At 37.7% G+C, this 22,500-nt stretch overlaps 1 protein-coding gene across 1 annotated transcript in view; it reads right to left on the bottom strand.

Annotated features, from left to right (window-relative positions):
- LOC137973007 (zinc finger SWIM domain-containing protein 5-like) overlaps positions 1–22,500 on the bottom strand; it is a 435,845-nt gene that overhangs the window by 412,524 nt on the left and 821 nt on the right. The gene's annotated exons all lie outside the window — the stretch shown is intronic.

Below are 22,500 nucleotides of genomic sequence, written 5' to 3'. Positions count from 1 at the left end.
CGAGTCAGTTGATCCGGTCCGACTTTTGTATCTGCCTCTGCAAAAGGCCAACGAGGGCTCTTTTCATGCAATGTCACGTTTTACAAACGTTTCCGTTTATGACTTCGTGGATCTGCCACACTGATTGTTTATTGTTCCGAGCGCTCTGGATATGATCTTTCACAGATTTCTGACTTAACCGTACAATTAAAAAAAAAAAAAAAATTAAAATCGATGAGTAATCGGGGGGCACAATTGAAAAATTGCAAACGTTCTATGGTTAAAAGTTTTTAAAAAACACTGAGCTTTCGTTTGCCAGTCTGCAACCTTCAAAAAGTGAGGTGTACAAAGAGAGGGTAAAAATATTTATTACACAACATGAGAATTTTATTCCATAAAGCTCATTTGTACAAATCTATACGCTTTATTTTCACATGTGGAAAAGGCTTATACAGCCAATCAGAATGGGGTACAGCTATTTCCCATGTGGAAGTATAACCAATCAACGATAGCGTAAAGCCGTTTCCATGCCAATCACTCCTGCATCTCGAGCATCTCGTGCAAATCGTACTTTGTTATTGAATTAAATTAAATTTGCATTTGGTTCTATTGTTAGTGAGTTTTTGTTTCTAATTTGCGTTCAGAAAACTATTTTAATGGAAATTCTCATCTTGTTTGTGTCAAAAACCCTAACTCGCTCGTTCCTCGCTCGTTCGGGTTTTTGACACAAACAACTCGTGAATAAAACCCCGTACGCCGCACTTTCTATGACATAATCTATATATATGTACAAAAAGGTAAGAAAATAACGAACAAATATAAATAACAACAGGAATTTGCGTCTCCCAAATGAAGACCTCCATCAGATCGGCAAACAAACGTTGTCTATAAAATCCCCTGTGCAGACTGCACATGGAATTACATTGGAGAAACGGGTAGATGCTTACACACTAGAAAAAAGGAACACACACGAAACACCAAAGTTTTTAAAAGTGGTTCCAATGTTGCCAGCCATGCGTGGCTCGAACGCCACACTATTGATTTTGAAACATGCACGCGTCATCGACAGAGGCAATTCACGCGCAAGAAAAACGCTGGAATCCTGGCACACTGCAATTACTAGCCAGGCAGACAATAATTCTAAGCAGCTGCCAAGACAATATTCAATTTTATTGTTATCTTATCCATCACAAGTATTTCTTGTATTTATTTATATTCGTTCGTTATTTTCTCACCTTTTTGTACATATATATTTTTACCTTCGCTTTTTACACCTCACTTTTTTAAAGATTGCAGACTGGCAATCGAAAGCTCAGTGTTTTTTAAAACCTCTTAACCAGAGAACGTTTTCAATTTTAAAAAAAATGCACTGAAGCAACATCTCCCGGCCATTTGGGGCAGCGCAAACAATGTTTTCAAGGTTTTGGTTACGTTAGGAAATTAAGATCGTTATTTTAGTGGAGCTCCGGGTGCTTCGCACCATAGCTAAGAAAACATGGTAACCCATCGATGTGAGAAAATTTGGTTTTATAGCCATGACGTCATGAACGTCCTCACGTACGTCCGCCCGTCCGCCCCTCTATGTATGCAAATGTGACCAGTATCACCTAACCATATCACGGGCTCAAGTTTAGAGCTCATCGAGGGGCAAGGCTCCAGTTTACACTGTAGCTAGTTTACAGCACACATCTTTGATATTGGACAAATTTTATTGGACATTGAATTGACACCTGTCAAAACAAGGTATCCACTGACCAGTATCACGTGACCATATTGGGGGCTCAAGTTAGACTTTATCGAGGTCAGCTGGTTTTTTTTAAGTTGACCGCTGACCCGGGACTGGTTGTTGTCAAGCCAGGTCAGACACTCACACTCACACCTGAACGAGGCTTAATTTTTCGCGCTCTTTCTGTGGCTCGACGCGGCTACACAGCCATGCTACGTCAGCAAAGCTCTTGACAGTCGATGTTTTTCGTGTTCAGGTACGGTTTAGAAAATATATTTTTCTTGCATTTTTCGCTGGTTTCAATCCAGGTTTATTCAAGTCAAGCATTGGAGGGATACAAACTTGGGGCTGAGTGTTTATTTTTAATTTGTTTAGGGCTGCTTTTTAGGCTGCAGTTTTAGTGGTTTAGTGGTTTTTTGCTTTGTTCAGGAATGAAACTCGAATTTTTATTGTTAACGGGAATTAAATAACAATCATCGGTACTCTTTTTGGACAGAAATAATCGATCTGTTGCTGGTTTGTTTGGCCTTAAAATGCGAGCGACAAGTTTTTTTTACTCCGCTTGCCTAACTGTTTTTCGATGTGCCTCGACAGTGACAAGATTTTTGCACTTATGTTCTAAACATGAAATCGCAATAAGTTCTCGTAAAAGTACAAGGAGAAATATCACCAGCTTATACTTTCAGAAGTTTGTTTAGAGCACGTACAGGTAATTTGTTGGAGATCTTGTTTGAAGTTTGTCCTTTCTAGCCGATTCTGGTTCTAGGCCAAGGTGGCGTGTTTCAATGAAATTCATAAATTGTAAATGATCTCGTTTCCAGAGATAAAGTGGAATAAATAAAGTACATCAGTAAAACTCCTTGCTCCTTGCTCCTTGCTCCTCCTCCTCAGAGCAAATGCTTGCAACAAATCTCTTTTCAGAAAAAAGTACGTTAAGGGCCTGTCCACTAGCGGACAAATTTAAAATTTTCTTACAATTGACAAAACGAAAACCGACATTTGTTTCCTGTCAATTTTTGTTGTAAGCTTACATCCAAACTAAATACGGACTGTGAAGAAAATTTGTACTTTGCAGTTGGTTAAAATGAGCGATCTTTCGCTCAACCTTACTCTGAGAAAAAGAAAGATTCCTCTACGACCATGGCTTTTGCTGTGAAACTTTGCATCAGTTCTGGTGTGAAGCTTTTGCGGTGATTGTCTGACTGACCATATACGACCATGGCTGACTGGCATTCTTGGCATGTGATTACCTCCTCATCGTTACTTTTCGCCGCGAAAAAGATTAATTGACTGTGCATTCTTGGCATGAGATTACCGCCTCATCGTCAGCATCGTCACGTTTCGCGAAAAGGATTAATTGACTCTGCATTTTTGGCATGTGATTACCACCTCATCGTTAGCATCGTTACGTTTCGCGAAAAGGAGAGGATTTCCATTTGATTGAAACAGCAAGATTAATTTTTGCGCGAACGTCCTTAAATGCCGAGTTGTTATAGTGCAACACCATTGGAAAAAGAAACTATACTAACATTTTGACTCTGTGTTCATTGCGTTGTTACTTGTTTACTTGTCATCTTGATCGCCCTGCAACTACTTCCCAAGTTTACATTTTAGCGAGGATCTCTATTTCGAGAAACTGTAAGTACAGCTTATTGTTATTATTATTATTATTATTATTATTATTACTATAATTATTGTTGTTTTTATTAATATTTATTACTATTAATTTTCATTTATTATGTCATTATTTATTACTATTGATGTTGAAACCTTGCTGGCTGGCTCATAACGTACCCCATCGCTCGCTGGCAAACGTTATGCGCTGGCTGGCAAAATGTATCATTTTGCATTTTAAAATATGCTGGCTGGTTAAAAGCCGTCTCACACGATGGCTGGCTGGGAGCTTTATTTCCTGAAACTCTTGCTCGCTGGCAGTGAAGAGTGGGTATTTTTTTTCCCAGGAACGTTAAATATTAACGAAGATTGACGTAGAAACATTCTAATAGTTGCTGCAACATTATATGAACAATTTACTCCTGAAGTACTCCTGAAGTGATGGAGCATGTCATCTATCGGAACATTATGCAGCATTTGGAGCATAATAACATCTTGTATTCTAAAGAACATGGCTTTAGAAAGAACCATTCGTGCGAAACGCAACTCCATCCTGCTCACTATTGAAGACCTAGCAAAGAATTTGGATGAGGGATCTGAAGTTGATCTACAGATTTTTGACTTCAGCAAGGCCTTTGATAAGGTTCCCCACCAGAGATTACTCTCAAAATTGAATTATTATCGGGATTCAGGGAAAAACTCTTGCTTGGCTTACAGAGAGATCATTTCAGCGTGTTGGGGTGGATAGTGAAGGTAACTTTCTAGTTTGGTTAGGGTCATTTCAGGCACAGGAAAAAATAACAGATTCACATTTTTGGATATTTTAGGGTATTTTGAAGAATACCAATACAATTCCCAAATTTGGCAAAGTGAGACAAGTCCCAACCAGAGAATTCCCAACCAAGTCCCCTGATTGGGACTAGTCTGACTCTTCCAAATTCGGGATTTTTGTTGGTATTCTTTAAATACCCTAAAATAGCCAAAAATGGGAATCTGTTATTTTTTCCTGTGCTAGGAGAACCACAGGGTACAGTTTTGTCCCCTCCCATGTTTTTATTATTTATAAATGATATTCATGAGAATTTAGATAGTACCTTGAGACTATTTGCTGATTATGCAATTTACAGATCAATCAAGACAATGAATGACAGTGATATCCTACAGAATGCATACGTGCCAACTCTCCCAGATTATCCGGGAATCTCCCAGATATGGAACAAATCTCCCAGTCTCCCGTACGGGTCATTAAATCTCCCGGATAAAAACAGCTCTGAACCTTTCACAGACGGTTCTCCATTCTAGACTCAAATTGCATCCCCAAGTTTTAAAAAAATCGATTTTATCAAACTCGTTTCATTTCATTGTTTCTTTTAAGAAATGCATTAAAATGCATTTCTTCATCTCTGAGTTTCAAACACAAGTTAATAGAACTAAGTAAAATGGCTTCCTTCAGCTGTCATAGCCATATAAACGATTGTTTGATTGGATCTCCGATTAACCAATAAAAATTCTTGACATAAGTACCCTGTTTTCCCGCACAGTCACAATGGCGGCAGAATATTCTTGTATTCTGAAGGAGCTGCTGGGGGATGGGTGGGTACGCTTTTTTTTTTTGGGGGGGGGAGGGGGAGTGGGTAGGTTGATCGAGGGGGGAGGGGTGGGGACACCGGATGGAAAAAATCTCCAGATTTTCGATCTCCATAGGTTGGCACCTCTGAGAATGATATTGACAAATTAGTATCTTGGAGCAAGACATGGCAAATGCAGTTTAATGTGACTAAATGTCATACTGTGAGGATATCTAGGAAGAAGGATCCTGTGTTGATGGATTATTACATCGATGGCCAAAAGCTGTCTCCCGTAAACAACCATCCTTATCTGGGAGTTATGTTATCTAACGACCTAAGATGGAATTCGTATGTGGAAAATATTGTGGTCAAAGCAAAGTCTCTTGGTTTTGTAAGGCACAACCTTTACCCTTGTTCTGAAAGTACAAAGCGTTTAGCTTATGTAACCATTATTAGACCAAAATTGGAGTAAGCTACCGCTGTGTGGGACCCATATAGACAAGAACAGATTGCTTCAATTGAAGCCGTCCAGCGGCGTGCAGCCAGATTTATCAAAAGAGACTACAACAGAACCTCTTCCGTTACAGAAATGCTACAGTCATTAGATTTAGATCTTTTAGAGGATAGACGTAAGGCCCATCGATTGAATATATTTCATTTAGCGGTTAATAATTCGATTGCATTGTCTATACCTTATTATTTTTTACTTAAACAGTACTACGATTATTATATTTATAGCTTTTATCCAAGGACAATAAGGGATTGGAACTCTCTACCAAGTGGTATTCGCACTAGTACAATTTTTTCATTATTTAAAGATCTCTGCTTCTTAGCTATTAGAAATAATTGAATTCTTTTATTTTTTATTTTTCTTATTCATTTGTATATAAGTATTTTATAGTTATTAAGCAATTAATTTATCATTTGAATCTTTAATATATCACTATATATAATTTGCAAGTGTTTTTTGATATTGTAATTTATTTAATTTATATTGGCTTGATGCGAAAGCGTTGTATGTAGATTTAGGTCGTGTTCTATTGGGATCAACCGTTTCAACTGCAAACGGTTTAGGTTGAAGTGGTTGAGGTTTCCCAATAGAACACTTTTCCAACCGTTTTCGGTTGAAACGCGGTAACTCCTGGGAATAGTTATTACCAGACGTCTCAGCGTTGACAAGTCGAGGGAAAGCAACACGACAGGAGCCCGCGGCAGACTTTAAATGGCCCACGTAAACGACAGCGGTCGCTGTTAATGCTTTTTCAACCGTTTCAACCAAGTTTGATGACGGTTGAAAAAGTTGATCAACCAAACCAACCGGAAATGTTTTTTCCCGAATAGAACACTAAAAGACCCAACCAACCCAACCAACTAAAAACGGTTGATCCCAAAAGAACACGACCTTAGTTTCCTCGTTATCTCGGCCACGACTAACACTAAGGAAATGTTAGAGAGTTGGGTACTACAATCATGGACAAAAGTGTTGGGAAGGTAACTTCATTTTACAGATACCCCCCTCCCCCTCTTCAATGTTGGATTTCCCAGGGGAAAAAAATGGTGACTTTTGTTACCTGAAGAACTCCAACATTGAATATGGGGGAGGGGGGCCACAAGAGCATGGTATTTCCCAAATACTTCAGCCAATAGTTAGAAAAATCGAATTAGGTGTGAAGTGAGCTGATGCGCGCAACCTTCCCAACAACTTTTGACCACGATTGTCTGAAAAAGGTCGAAGCGCAATAAATGCGATTTTATACACGTGGTTTCATTCCTTTAACAGGAACTCGAAGAAGTGGCAAAATATTGGCATTTCGATCTGTTTCGTTCAAGTTATTGCTGAAATCAAGCTCAAATAACGTCTTCGTATTTTCTTTTTGATAATCTCGCAAATAGTTACGTGGGATGTTTACGAAATGAATAAGAATAATTCCCGGTGAACTGTACCATATATCTATTCGCTGTTGTTAGATATGCAATATTTGCCATAAATACGCGATAGATTTTGCTAGGATAGGTCGTAAGTGGCTTTTCATATATTATTGAACCCTGTGTGTAGCCTCGAGGATCAGGTTACAGTCATATAGTCAATACTACACAGTTCTCCTCGACAGTACTCCATACATTCCGAGGAAAATGTCGCTATTTTGTTCGTCTTTGGGTTCAACTAAGCGCTTTGTAATGACCATTGTAATCCAAACTTTGTTTTTCATAGGATTGCAAACTGTAAAGTTTGGTTTTAAACACAATTTACACAGTACTCCATCGAACGAATATAAATGAGAACTTATTACTCAATTAATCTTTTAAGTTCCCGCAATAGAAGGGAGTACTGTTCAAAATGAAGGAATTTCTTTCTTCCAAGGGTCAAATTCACAATCAGTTACTTTGCAGTATTAAATTCTATCCATAACCATTCAAGTTGTATCGAAACGTACCGCACTGGCCTCGAAAATTCCCACATACTTGTGGAGTACTGTGTGGAGTACTGTGTGAAACACCGTTCTGTAGTCATTTATTAACATACGGCAAGAAGGCGAATTAACAAGATGTAACTTTTTACGCGGAATGACATACAAATGCAACATTTCTTGTTCGTTTTGATTATTAATGTTTTATACTTTGTTTCTTGTGATGTAAAACTCTAAGGAACTTCGTATTCACGAAACGCCAAGAATTTAGAGCCTTACATATGTAACTTTAAAGTGTTATCGGGAAATCATACGCATGGCAAGTGTTCATTATACGTCAATAGGTCGCCATTCACTCTCGCCACATCACCTGAAGGCCATCTAAAAATGCATTTACTTAATAAACCGGGAAAAAAATAGTACAACAACAAATTTTCAGTTCCAAACACATGGTTTACATGTCTTGGTGAGGTTTGAATTAGGCAAAAAAAAAACCTTTGATTTATTACCATTGTGGGAGTAACACAAAGAACAATACTTCGACCATTACAAGTCACTTGTCTTCTAAATATTTATATATTTTGCAGGAATTGTGCCTCTAGATACCGAATTTACGCTGCAATACGCTTTTAAGTGGTGAACTTCATGAAACAGAACGGCAATTTTACGGACAAAGGACTTTCAATGCGCATTGTTGTACCGGTCCTAAGATACCGTTGTAACGCAATATTGTGTCACGGAAAACCATTCCTCGGACTGAGCACATTGGTGGCTTTAGCAAATTCCATGTTCTGAGAATAGTGCCCAAAAACAACGACAATAAAGATAATCCATGGAACCGTAATTATGGAGAATGACGACTGCATATCTTACGTAAATTTTGTGTTATACGCCAAAAACTGTTTACAGTTGTTTTCAGACAATCATGGACAAAAGTGTTGGGAAGGTAACTTCATTTTACAGATACCCCCCTCCCCCTCTTCAATGTTGGATTTCCCAGGGGAAAAAAATGGTGACTTTTGTTACCTGAAGAACTCCAACATTGAATATGGGGGAGGGGGGCCACAAGAGCATGGTATTTCCCAAATACTTCAGCCAATAGTTAGAAAAATCGAATTAGGTGTGAAGTGAGCTGATGCGCGCAACCTTCCCAACAACTTTTGACCACGATTGTCTGAAAAAGGTCGAAGCGCAATAAATGCGATTTTATACACGTGGTTTCATTCCTTTAACAGGAACTCGAAGAAGTGGCAAAATATTGGCATTTCGATCTGTTTCGTTCAAGTTATTGCTGAAATCAAGCTCAAATAACGTCTTCGTATTTTCTTTTTGATAATCTCGCAAATAGTTACGTGGGATGTTTACGAAATGAATAAGAATAATTCCCGGTGAACTGTACCATATATCTATTCGCTGTTGTTAGATATGCAATATTTGCCATAAATACGCGATAGATTTTGCTAGGATAGGTCGTAAGTGGCTTTTCATATATTATTGAACCCTGTGTGTAGCCTCGAGGATCAGGTTACAGTCATATAGTCAATACTACACAGTTCTCCTCGACAGTACTCCATACATTCCGAGGAAAATGTCGCTATTTTGTTCGTCTTTGGGTTCAACTAAGCGCTTTGTAATGACCATTGTAATCCAAACTTTGTTTTTCATAGGATTGCAAACTGTAAAGTTTGGTTTTAAACACAATTTACACAGTACTCCATCGAACGAATATAAATGAGAACTTATTACTCAATTAATCTTTTAAGTTCCCGCAATAGAAGGGAGTACTGTTCAAAATGAAGGAATTTCTTTCTTCCAAGGGTCAAATTCACAATCAGTTACTTTGCAGTATTAAATTCTATCCATAACCATTCAAGTTGTATCGAAACGTACCGCACTGGCCTCGAAAATTCCCACATACTTGTGGAGTACTGTGTGGAGTACTGTGTGAAACACCGTTCTGTAGTCATTTATTAACATACGGCAAGAAGGCGAATTAACAAGATGTAACTTTTTACGCGGAATGACATACAAATGCAACATTTCTTGTTCGTTTTGATTATTAATGTTTTATACTTTGTTTCTTGTGATGTAAAACTCTAAGGAACTTCGTATTCACGAAACGCCAAGAATTTAGAGCCTTACATATGTAACTTTAAAGTGTTATCGGGAAATCATACGCATGGCAAGTGTTCATTATACGTCAATAGGTCGCCATTCACTCTCGCCACATCACCTGAAGGCCATCTAAAAATGCATTTACTTAATAAACCGGGAAAAAAATAGTACAACAACAAATTTTCAGTTCCAAACACATGGTTTACATGTCTTGGTGAGGTTTGAATTAGGCAAAAAAAAAACCTTTGATTTATTACCATTGTGGGAGTAACACAAAGAACAATACTTCGACCATTACAAGTCACTTGTCTTCTAAATATTTATATATTTTGCAGGAATTGTGCCTCTAGATACCGAATTTACGCTGCAATACGCTTTTAAGTGGTGAACTTCATGAAACAGAACGGCAATTTTACGGACAAAGGACTTTCAATGCGCATTGTTGTACCGGTCCTAAGATACCGTTGTAACGCAATATTGTGTCACGGAAAACCATTCCTCGGACTGAGCACATTGGTGGCTTTAGCAAATTCCATGTTCTGAGAATAGTGCCCAAAAACAACGACAATAAAGATAATCCATGGAACCGTAATTATGGAGAATGACGACTGCATATCTTACGTAAATTTTGTGTTATACGCCAAAAACTGTTTACAGTTGTTTTCAGACAATCATGGACAAAAGTGTTGGGAAGGTAACTTCATTTTACAGATACCCCCCTCCCCCTCTTCAATGTTGGATTTCCCAGGGGAAAAAAATGGTGACTTTTGTTACCTGAAGAACTCCAACATTGAATATGGGGGAGGGGGGCCAAAGAGCATGGTATTTCCCAAATACTTCAGCCAATAGTTAGAAAAATCGAATTAGGTGTGAAGTGAGCTGATGCGCGCAACCTTCCCAACAACTTTTGACCACGATTGTCTGAAAAAGGTCGAAGCGCAATAAATGCGATTTTATACACGTGGTTTCATTCCTTTAACAGGAACTCGAAGAAGTGGCAAAATATTGGCATTTCGATCTGTTTCGTTCAAGTTATTGCTGAAATCAAGCTCAAATAACGTCTTCGTATTTTCTTTTTGATAATCTCGCAAATAGTTACGTGGGATGTTTACGAAATGAATAAGAATAATTCCCGGTGAACTGTACCATATATCTATTCGCTGTTGTTAGATATGCAATATTTGCCATAAATACGCGATAGATTTTGCTAGGATAGGTCGTAAGTGGCTTTTCATATATTATTGAACCCTGTGTGTAGCCTCGAGGATCAGGTTACAGTCATATAGTCAATACTACACAGTTCTCCTCGACAGTACTCCATACATTCCGAGGAAAATGTCGCTATTTTGTTCGTCTTTGGGTTCAACTAAGCGCTTTGTAATGACCATTGTAATCCAAACTTTGTTTTTCATAGGATTGCAAACTGTAAAGTTTGGTTTTAAACACAATTTACACAGTACTCCATCGAACGAATATAAATGAGAACTTATTACTCAATTAATCTTTTAAGTTCCCGCAATAGAAGGGAGTACTGTTCAAAATGAAGGAATTTCTTTATTCCAAGGGTCAAATTCACAATCAGTTACTTTGCAGTATTAAATTCTATCCATAACCATTCAAGTTGTATCGAAACGTACCGCACTGGCCTCGAAAATTCCCACATACTTGTGGAGTACTGTGTGGAGTACTGTGTGAAACACCGTTCTGTAGTCATTTATTAACATACGGCAAGAAGGCGAATTAACAAGATGTAACTTTTTACGCGGAATGACATACAAATGCAACATTTCTTGTTCGTTTTGATTATTAATGTTTTATACTTTGTTTCTTGTGATGGCAAACTCTAAGGAACTTCGTATTCACGAAACGCCAAGAATTTAGAGCCTTACATATGTAACTTTAAAGTGTTATCAGGAAATCATACGCATGGCAAGTGTTCATTATACGTCAATAGGTCGCCATTCACTCTCGCCACATCACCTGAAGGCCATCTAAAAATGCATTTACTTAATAAACCGGGAAAAAAATAGTACAACAACAAATTTTCAGTTCCAAACACATGGTTTACATGTCTTGGTGAGGTTTGAATTAGGCAAAAAAAAAACCTTTGCTTTATTACAATTGTGGGAGTAACACAAAGAACAATACTTCGACCATTACATGTCACTTGTCTTCTAAATATTTATATATTTTGCAGGAATTGTGCCTCTAGATACCGAATTTACGCTGCAATACGCTTTTAAGTGGTGAACTTCATGAAACAGAACGGCAATTTTACGGAAAAAGGACTTTTAATGCGCATTGTTGTACCGGTCCTAAGATACCGTTGTAACGCAATATTGTGTCACGGAAAACCATTCCTCGGACTGAGCACATTGGTGGCTTTAGCAAATTCCATGTTCTGAGAATGGTGCCCAAAAACAACGACAATAAAGATAATCCATGGAACCGTAATTATGGAGAATGACAACTGCATATCTTCCGTAAATTTTGTGTTATACGCCAAAAACTGTTTACAGTTGTTTTCAGACATGTCTGAAAAAGGTCGAAGCGCAACAAATGCGATTTTATACACGTGGTTTCATTCCTTTAACAGGAACTCGAAGAAGTGGCAAAATATTGGCATTTCGATCTCTTTCGTTCAAGTTATTGCTGAAATCAAGCTCAAATAACGTCTTCATATTTTCTTTTTGATATTCTCGCAAATAGTTACGTGGGATGTTTACGAAATGAATAAGAATAATTCCCGGTGAGCTGTACCATATCATCTATTCGCTGTTGTTAGATATGCAATATTTGCCATAAATACGCGATAGATTTTGCTAGGATAGGTCGTAAGTGGCTTTTCATATATCATTGAACCCTGTGTGTAGCCTCGAGGATCAGGTTACAGTCATATAGTCAATACTACACAGTTCTCCTCGACAGTACTCCATACATGCCGAGGAAAATGTCGCTATTTTGTTCGTCTTTGGGTTCAACTAAGCGCTTTGTAATGACCATTGTAATCCAAACTTTGTTTTTCATAGGATTGCAAACTGTAAAGTTTGGTTTTAAACACTATTTACACAGTACTCCATCGAACGAATATAAATGAGAACTTATTACTCAATTAATCTTTTAAGTTCCCGCAATAGAAGGGAGTACTGTTCAAAATGAAGGAATTTCTTTATTCCAAGGGTCAAATTCACAATCAGTTACTTTGCAGTATTAAATTCTATCCATAACCATTCAAGTTGTATCGAAACGTACCGCACTGGCCTCGAAAATTCCCACATACTTGTGGAGTACTGTGTGGAGTACTGTGTGAAACACCGTTCTGTAGTCATTTATTAACATACGGCAAGAAGACGAATTAACAAGATGTAACTTTTTACGCGGAATGACATACAAATGCAACATTTCTTGTTCGTTTTGATTATTAATGTTTTATACTTTGTTTCTTGTGATGGCAAACTCTATGGAACTTCGTATTCACGAAACGCCAAGAATTTAGAGCCTTACATATGTAACTTTAAAGTGTTATCAGGAAATCATACGCATGGCAAGTGTTCATTATACGTCAATAGGTCGCCATTCACTCTCGCCACATCACCTGAAGGCCATCTAAAAATGCATTTACTTAATAAACCGGGAAAAAAATAGTACAACAACAAATTTTCAGTTCCAAACACATGGTTTACATGTCTTGGTGAGGTTTGAATTAGGCAAAAAAAAAACCTTTGCTTTATTACCATTGTGGGAGTAACACAAAGAACAATACGTCGACCATTACAGGTCACTTGTCTTCTAAATATTTATATATTTTGCAGGAATTGTGCCTCTAGATACCGAATTTACGCTGCAATACGCTTTTAAGTGGTGAACTTCATGAAACAGAACGGCAATTTTACGGAACAAAGGACTTTTAATGCGCATTGTTGTACCGGTCCTAAGATACCGTTGTAACGCAATATTGTGTCACGGAAAACCATTCCTCGGACTGAGCACATTGGTGGCTTTAGCAAATTCCATGTTCTGAGAATGGTGCCCAAAAACAACGACAATAAAGATAATCCATGGAACCGTAATTATGGAGAATGACGACTGCATATCTTCCGTAAATTTTGTGTTATACGCCAAAAACTGTTTACAGTTGTTTTCAGACAATCATGGACAAAAGTGTTGGGAAGGTAACTTCATTTTACAGATACCCCCCTCCCCCTTTTCAATGTTGGATTTTCCAGGGGAAAAAAATGGTGACTTTTGCTACCTGAAGAACTCCAACATTGAATATGGGGGAGGGGGGCCAAAAGAGCATGGTATTTCCCAAATACTTCAGCCAATAGTTAGAAAAATCGAATTAGGTGTGAAGTGAGCTGATGCGCGCAACCTTCCCAACAACTTTTGACCACGATTGTCTGAAAAAGGTCGAAGCGCAACAAATGCGATTTTATACACGTGGTTTCATTCCTTTAACAGGAACTCGAAGAAGTGGCAAAATATTGGCATTTCGATCTCTTTCGTTCAAGTTATTGCTGAAATCAAGCTCAAATAACGTCTTCATATTTTCTTTTTGATATTCTCGCAAATAGTTACGTGGGATGTTTACGAAATGAATAAGAATAATTCCCGGTGAGCTGTACCATATCATCTATTCGCTGTTGTTAGATATGCAATATTTGCCATAAATACGCGATAGATTTTGCTAGGATAGGTCGTAAGTGGCTTTTCATATATCATTGAACCCTGTGTGTAGCCTCGAGGATCAGGTTACAGTCATATAGTCAATACTACACAGTTCTCCTCGACAGTACTCCATACATGCCGAGGAAAATGTCGCTATTTTGTTCGTCTTTGGGTTCAACTAAGCGCTTTGTAATGACCATTGTAATCCAAACTTTGTTTTTCATAGGATTGCAAACTGTAAAGTTTGGTTTTAAACACTATTTACACAGTACTCCATCGAACGAATATAAATGAGAACTTATTACTCAATTAATCTTTTAAGTTCCCGCAATAGAAGGGAGTACTGTTCAAAATGAAGGAATTTCTTTATTCCAAGGGTCAAATTCACAATCAGTTACTTTGCAGTATTAAATTCTATCCATAACCATTCAAGTTGTATCGAAACGTACCGCACTGGCCTCGAAAATTCCCACATACTTGTGGAGTACTGTGTGGAGTACTGTGTGAAACACCGTTCTGTAGTCATTTATTAACATACGGCAAGAAGACGAATTAACAAGATGTAACTTTTTACGCGGAATGACATACAAATGCAACATTTCTTGTTCGTTTTGATTATTAATGTTTTATACTTTGTTTCTTGTGATGGCAAACTCTATGGAACTTCGTATTCACGAAACGCCAAGAATTTAGAGCCTTACATATGTAACTTTAAAGTGTTATCAGGAAATCATACGTATGGCAAGTGTTCATTATACGTCAATAGGTCGCCATTCACTCTCGCCACATCACCTGAAGGCCATCTAAAAATGCATTTACTTAATAAACCGGGAAAAAATAGTACAACAACAAATTTTCAGTTCCAAACACATGGTTTACATGTCTTGGTGAGGTTTGAATTAGGCAAAAAAAAAACCTTTGCTTTATTACCATTGTGGGAGTAACACAAAGAACAATACGTCGACCATTACAGGTCACTTGTCTTCTAAATATTTATATATTTTGCAGGAATTGTGCCTCTAGATACCGAATTTACGCTGCAATACGCTTTTAAGTGGTGAACTTCATGAAACAGAACGGCAATTTTACGGAAAAAGGACTTTTAATGCGCATTGTTGTACCGGTCCTAAGATACCGTTGTAACGCAATATTGTGTCACGGAAAACCATTCCTCGGACTGAGCACATTGGTGGCTTTAGCAAATTCCATGTTCTGAGAATGGTGCCCAAAAACAACGACAATAAAGATAATCCATGGAACCGTAATTATGGAGAATGACAACTGCATATCTTCCGTAAATTTTGTGTTATACGCCAAAAACTGTTTACAGTTGTTTTCAGACAATCATGGACAAAAGTGTTGGGAAGGTAACTTCATTTTACAGATACCCCCCTCCCCCTTTTCAATGTTGGATTTTCCAGGGGAAAAAAATGGTGACTTTTGCTACCTGAAGAACTCCAACATTGAATATGGGGGAAGGGGGCCAAAAGAGCATGGTATTTCCCAAATACTTCAGCCAATAGTTAGAAAAATCGAATTAGGTGTGAAGTGAGCTGATGCGCGCAACCTTCCCAACAACTTTTGACCACGATTGTCTGAAAAAGGTCGAAGCGCAACAAATGCGATTTTATACACGTGGTTTCATTCCTTTAACAGGAACTCGAAGAAGTGGCAAAATATTGGCATTTCGATCTCTTTCGTTCAAGTTATTGCTGAAATCAAGCTCAAATAACGTCTTCATATTTTCTTTTTGATATTCTCGCAAATAGTTACGTGGGATGTTTACGAAATGAATAAGAATAATTCCCGGTGAGCTGTACCATATCATCTATTCGCTGTTGTTAGATATGCAATATTTGCCATAAATACGCGATAGATTTTGCTAGGATAGGTCGTAAGTGGCTTTTCATATATCATTGAACCCTGTGTGTAGCCTCGAGGATCAGGTTACAGTCATATAGTCAATACTACACAGTTCTCCTCGACAGTACTCCATACATGCCGAGGAAAATGTCGCTATTTTGTTCGTCTTTGGGTTCAACTAAGCGCTTTGTAATGACCATTGTAATCCAAACTTTGTTTTTCATAGGATTGCAAACTGTAAAGTTTGGTTTTAAACACTATTTACACAGTACTCCATCGAACGAATATAAATGAGAACTTATTACTCAATTAATCTTTTAAGTTCCCGCAATAGAAGGGAGTACTGTTCAAAATGAAGGAATTTCTTTATTCCAAGGGTCAAATTCACAATCAGTTACTTTGCAGTATTAAATTCTATCCATAACCATTCAAGTTGTATCGAAACGTACCGCACTGGCCTCGAAAATTCCCACATACTTGTGGAGTACTGTGTGGAGTACTGTGTGAAACACCGTTCTGTAGTCATTTATTAACATACGGCAAGAAGACGAATTAACAAGATGTAACTTTTTACGCGGAATGACATACAAATGCAACATTTCTTGTTCGTTTTGATTATTAATGTTTTATACTTTGTTTCTTGTGATGGCAAACTCTATGGAACTTCGTATTCACGAAACGCCAAGAATTTAGAGCCTTACATATGTAACTTTAAAGTGTTATCAGGAAATCATACGTATGGCAAGTGTTCATTATACGTCAATAGGTCGCCATTCACTCTCGCCACATCACCTGAAGGCCATCTAAAAATGCATTTACTTAATAAACCGGGAAAAAAATAGTACAACAACAAATTTTCAGTTCCAAACACATGGTTTACATGTCTTGGTGAGGTTTGAATTAGGCAAAAAAAAAACCTTTGCTTTATTACCATTGTGGGAGTAACACAAAGAACAATACGTCGACCATTACAGGTCACTTGTCTTCTAAATATTTATATATTTTGCAGGAATTGTGCCTCTAGATACCGAATTTACGCTGCAATACGCTTTTAAGTGGTGAACTTCATGAAACAGAACGGCAATTTTACGGAAAAAGGACTTTTAATGCGCATTGTTGTACCGGTCCTAAGATACCGTTGTAACGCAATATTGTGTCACGGAAAACCATTCCTCGGACTGAGCACATTGGTGGCTTTAGCAAATTCCATGTTCTGAGAATGGTGCCCAAAAACAACGACAATAAAGATAATCCATGGAACCGTAATTATGGAGAATGACAACTGCATATCTTCCGTAAATTTTGTGTTATACGCCAAAAACTGTTTACAGTTGTTTTCAGACAATCATGGACAAAAGTGTTGGGAAGGTAACTTCATTTTACAGATACCCCCCTCCCCCTTTTCAATGTTGGATTTTCCAGGGGAAAAAAATGGTGACTTTTGCTACCTGAAGAACTCCAACATTGAATATGGGGAAGGGGGCCAAAAGAGCATGGTATTTCCCAAATACTTCAGCCAATAGTTAGAAAAATCGAATTAGGTGTGAAGTGAGCTGATGCGCGCAACCTTCCCAACAACTTTTGACCACGATTGTCTGAAAAAGGTCGAAGCGCAACAAATGCGATTTTATACACGTGGTTTCATTCCTTTAACAGGAACTCGAAGAAGTGGCAAAATATTGGCATTTCGATCTCTTTCGTTCAAGTTATTGCTGAAATCAAGCTCAAATAACGTCTTCATATTTTCTTTTGATATTCTCGCAAATAGTTACGTGGGATGTTTACGAAATGAATAAGAATAATTCCCGGTGAGCTGTACCATATCATCTATTCGCTGTTGTTAGATATGCAATATTTGCCATAAATACGCGATAGATTTTGCTAGGATAGGTCGTAAGTGGCTTTTCATATATCATTGAACCCTGTGTGTAGCCTCGAGGATCAGGTTACAGTCATATAGTCAATACTACACAGTTCTCCTCGACAGTACTCCATACATGCCGAGGAAAATGTCGCTATTTTGTTCGTCTTTGGGTTCAACTAAGCGCTTTGTAATGACCATTGTAATCCAAACTTTGTTTTTCATAGGATTGCAAACTGTAAAGTTTGGTTTTAAACACTATTTACACAGTACTCCATCGAACGAATATAAATGAGAACTTATTACTCAATTAATCTTTTAAGTTCCCGCAATAGAAGGGAGTACTGTTCAAAATGAAGGAATTTCTTTATTCCAAGGGTCAAATTCACAATCAGTTACTTTGCAGTATTAAATTCTATCCATAACCATTCAAGTTGTATCGAAACGTACCGCACTGGCCTCGAAAATTCCCACATACTTGTGGAGTACTGTGTGGAGTACTGTGTGAAACACCGTTCTGTAGTCATTTATTAACATACGGCAAGAAGACGAATTAACAAGATGTAACTTTTTACGCGGAATGACATACAAATGCAACATTTCTTGTTCGTTTTGATTATTAATGTTTTATACTTTGTTTCTTGTGATGGCAAACTCTATGGAACTTCGTATTCACGAAACGCCAAGAATTTAGAGCCTTACATATGTAACTTTAAAGTGTTATCAGGAAATCATACGTATGGCAAGTGTTCATTATACGTCAATAGGTCGCCATTCACTCTCGCCACATCACCTGAAGGCCATCTAAAAATGCATTTACTTAATAAACCGGGAAAAAAATAGTACAACAACAAATTTTCAGTTCCAAACACATGGTTTACATGTCTTGGTGAGGTTTGAATTAGGCAAAAAAAAACCTTTGCTTTATTACCATTGTGGGAGTAACACAAAGAACAATACGTCGACCATTACAGGTCACTTGTCTTCTAAATATTTATATATTTTGCAGGAATTGTGCCTCTAGATACCGAATTTACGCTGCAATACGCTTTTAAGTGGTGAACTTCATGAAACAGAACGGCAATTTTACGGAAAAAGGACTTTTAATGCGCATTGTTGTACCGGTCCTAAGATACCGTTGTAACGCAATATTGTGTCACGGAAAACCATTCCTCGGACTGAGCACATTGGTGGCTTTAGCAAATTCCATGTTCTGAGAATGGTGCCCAAAAACAACGACAATAAAGATAATCCATGGAACCGTAATTATGGAGAATGACAACTGCATATCTTCCGTAAATTTTGTGTTATACGCCAAAAACTGTTTACAGTTGTTTTCAGACAATCATGGACAAAAGTGTTGGGAAGGTAACTTCATTTTACAGATACCCCCCTCCCCCTTTTCAATGTTGGATTTTCCAGGGGAAAAAAATGGTGACTTTTGCTACCTGAAGAACTCCAACATTGAATATGGGGGAAGGGGGCCAAAAGAGCATGGTATTTCCCAAATACTTCAGCCAATAGTTAGAAAAATCGAATTAGGTGTGAAGTGAGCTGATGCGCGCAACCTTCCCAACAACTTTTGACCACGATTGTCTGAAAAAGGTCGAAGCGCAACAAATGCGATTTTATACACGTGGTTTCATTCCTTTAACAGGAACTCGAAGAAGTGGCAAAATATTGGCATTTCGATCTCTTTCGTTCAAGTTATTGCTGAAATCAAGCTCAAATAACGTCTTCATATTTTCTTTTTGATATTCTCGCAAATAGTTACGTGGGATGTTTACGAAATGAATAAGAATAATTCCCGGTGAGCTGTACCATATCATCTATTCGCTGTTGTTAGATATGCAATATTTGCCATAAATACGCGATAGATTTTGCTAGGATAGGTCGTAAGTGGCTTTTCATATATCATTGAACCCTGTGTGTAGCCTCGAGGATCAGGTTACAGTCATATAGTCAATACTACACAGTTCTCCTCGACAGTACTCCATACATGCCGAGGAAAATGTCGCTATTTTGTTCGTCTTTGGGTTCAACTAAGCGCTTTGTAATGACCATTGTAATCCAAACTTTGTTTTTCATAGGATTGCAAACTGTAAAGTTTGGTTTTAAACACTATTTACACAGTACTCCATCGAACGAATATAAATGAGAACTTATTACTCAATTAATCTTTTAAGTTCCCGCAATAGAAGGGAGTACTGTTCAAAATGAAGGAATTTCTTTATTCCAAGGGTCAAATTCACAATCAGTTACTTTGCAGTATTAAATTCTATCCATAACCATTCAAGTTGTATCGAAACGTACCGCACTGGCCTCGAAAATTCCCACATACTTGTGGAGTACTGTGTGGAGTACTGTGTGAAACACCGTTCTGTAGTCATTTATTAACATACGGCAAGAAGACGAATTAACAAGATGTAACTTTTTACGCGGAATGACATACAAATGCAACATTTCTTGTTCGTTTTGATTATTAATGTTTTATACTTTGTTTCTTGTGATGGCAAACTCTATGGAACTTCGTATTCACGAAACGCCAAGAATTTAGAGCCTTACATATGTAACTTTAAAGTGTTATCAGGAAATCATACGTATGGCAAGTGTTCATTATACGTCAATAGGTCGCCATTCACTCTCGCCACATCACCTGAAGGCCATCTAAAAATGCATTTACTTAATAAACCGGGAAAAAATAGTACAACAACAAATTTTCAGTTCCAAACACATGGTTTACATGTCTTGGTGAGGTTTGAATTAGGCAAAAAAAAAACCTTTGCTTTATTACCATTGTGGGAGTAACACAAAGAACAATACGTCGACCATTACAGGTCACTTGTCTTCTAAATATTTATATATTTTGCAGGAATTGTGCCTCTAGATACCGAATTTACGCTGCAATACGCTTTTAAGTGGTGAACTTCATGAAACAGAACGGCAATTTTACGGAAAAAGGACTTTTAATGCGCATTGTTGTACCGGTCCTAAGATACCGTTGTAACGCAATATTGTGTCACGGAAAACCATTCCTCGGACTGAGCACATTGGTGGCTTTAGCAAATTCCATGTTCTGAGAATGGTGCCCAAAAACAACGACAATAAAGATAATCCATGGAACCGTAATTATGGAGAATGACAACTGCATATCTTCCGTAAATTTTGTGTTATACGCCAAAAACTGTTTACAGTTGTTTTCAGACAATCATGGACAAAAGTGTTGGGAAGGTAACTTCATTTTACAGATACCCCCCTCCCCCTTTTCAATGTTGGATTTTCCAGGGGAAAAAAATGGTGACTTTTGCTACCTGAAGAACTCCAACATTGAATATGGGGGAAGGGGGCCAAAAGAGCATGGTATTTCCCAATACTTCAGCCAATAGTTAGAAAAATCGAATTAGGTGTGAAGTGAGCTGATGCGCGCAACCTTCCCAACAACTTTTGACCACGATTGTCTGAAAAAGGTCGAAGCGCAACAAATGCGATTTTATACACGTGGTTTCATTCCTTTAACAGGAACTCGAAGAAGTGGCAAAATATTGGCATTTCGATCTCTTTCGTTCAAGTTATTGCTGAAATCAAGCTCAAATAACGTCTTCATATTTTCTTTTTGATATTCTCGCAAATAGTTACGTGGGATGTTTACGAAATGAATAAGAATAATTCCCGGTGAGCTGTACCATATCATCTATTCGCTGTTGTTAGATATGCAATATTTGCCATAAATACGCGATAGATTTTGCTAGGATAGGTCGTAAGTGGCTTTTCATATATCATTGAACCCTGTGTGTAGCCTCGAGGATCAGGTTACAGTCATATAGTCAATACTACACAGTTCTCCTCGACAGTACTCCATACATGCCGAGGAAAATGTCGCTATTTTGTTCGTCTTTGGGTTCAACTAAGCGCTTTGTAATGACCATTGTAATCCAAACTTTGTTTTTCATAGGATTGCAAACTGTAAAGTTTGGTTTTAAACACTATTTACACAGTACTCCATCGAACGAATATAAATGAGAACTTATTACTCAATTAATCTTTTAAGTTCCCGCAATAGAAGGGAGTACTGTTCAAAATGAAGGAATTTCTTTATTCCAAGGGTCAAATTCACAATCAGTTACTTTGCAGTATTAAATTCTATCCATAACCATTCAAGTTGTATCGAAACGTACCGCACTGGCCTCGAAAATTCCCACATACTTGTGGAGTACTGTGTGGAGTACTGTGTGAAACACCGTTCTGTAGTCATTTATTAACATACGGCAAGAAGACGAATTAACAAGATGTAACTTTTTACGCGGAATGACATACAAATGCAACATTTCTTGTTCGTTTTGATTATTAATGTTTTATACTTTGTTTCTTGTGATGGCAAACTCTATGGAACTTCGTATTCACGAAACGCCAAGAATTTAGAGCCTTACATATGTAACTTAAAGTGTTATCAGGAAATCATACGTATGGCAAGTGTTCATTATACGTCAATAGGTCGCCATTCACTCTCGCCACATCACCTGAAGGCCATCTAAAAATGCATTTACTTAATAAACCGGGAAAAAAATAGTACAACAACAAATTTTCAGTTCCAAACACATGGTTTACATGTCTTGGTGAGGTTTGAATAGGCAAAAAAAAACCTTTGCTTTATTACCATTGTGGGAGTAACACAAAGAACAATACGTCGACCATTACAGT

This window comes from Montipora foliosa, chromosome 10 (genome assembly GCF_036669935.1).
Source record: "Montipora foliosa isolate CH-2021 chromosome 10, ASM3666993v2, whole genome shotgun sequence".
Taxonomy (NCBI): Eukaryota; Metazoa; Cnidaria; class Anthozoa; order Scleractinia; family Acroporidae; genus Montipora; species Montipora foliosa.
This window is presented reverse-complemented; position numbering and strand designations above follow the sequence as displayed.